Source organism: Brachyhypopomus gauderio, chromosome 20 (genome assembly GCF_052324685.1).
Source record: "Brachyhypopomus gauderio isolate BG-103 chromosome 20, BGAUD_0.2, whole genome shotgun sequence".
NCBI classification, from domain to species: Eukaryota; Metazoa; Chordata; class Actinopteri; order Gymnotiformes; family Hypopomidae; genus Brachyhypopomus; species Brachyhypopomus gauderio.
Genome location: NC_135230.1, coordinates 12,328,675 through 12,329,655, shown reverse-complemented (window position 1 = coordinate 12,329,655; position 981 = coordinate 12,328,675).

Here is a 981-nt window from a genome sequence, read left to right as displayed (position 1 = left end):
GCCATTTGGTTTGTTTCTCTTTCCAACTATTTGCATTAGGCTCATAATTCACATCCAGCATTGAAGTGGGGTAGTTGGGGCTTTGAACTGGAATGAGTGCTTGTATAGGACATTCATCCAGTATAGACTTTCTTTGCCCTGTTATTGAATTTGAGTATGGAATTTCCAATAAACACTGATGATCATTAGATGAGAAGAAAGAGAAGCCTTTTTCTACAAATTGCATGTAATTAAAATCGTAAAGAAAACTGTTTCTTGACTATTACTTTTTGGAAAATCCTGTTGTAATTTATTAGGGCAATGGGAAAGTTAATAAGAGATTATTTATTCATGCTTACATTAATATTTAACATATGCATTAATATTCATTGGCACAGAGCTTCCATATTTATCATGCAAAGTAGATGCATTGTGAGGTTTGAGGTAATGTTGAGCTAAAGCACTCCATACCAAAGCTAGTTCAACACAGTACAACAGTAAAACAGTAAAACAATAACAGTAAAATTCCTGTATAGTACATAGCGCCCTTCTACATAACCAATCTGACTCTGACACTTACCTTTTTGCCAATAAAAAGCCTTCACGTGTCTAGTTGGATAAAGATGTTAGAACAAGGAAAGAACTTCTCTAAATTTGATGTAGTGTTGACCTGAAACATCTTTAATTGGAGATATTGTTGAAATATCTTCAGGTATTGCCTCATTGGCCACCCACATCTCCAAAAGTTGTAAAGGCCACCCACATCTCCAAAAGTTGTAAAAACCCTAAATGGTTGTGTAAATGCTGCTTCTGCTCCCTGTCTCTTCTGGGCTGGTGAGGTCTGGCCGCCTGCGACCCGCCTGCGACCCGTTTACCAGAACGCTGCTGTTGACCTGGGATGCCTCTTTCCTCTCAGCTTCCATTACCGAACCACCTGAATATATGTGCAGGGCGTCCAGTTGTATGTCTGGCTGTGGCCGTGCCATTTTAAACACTGTTTAC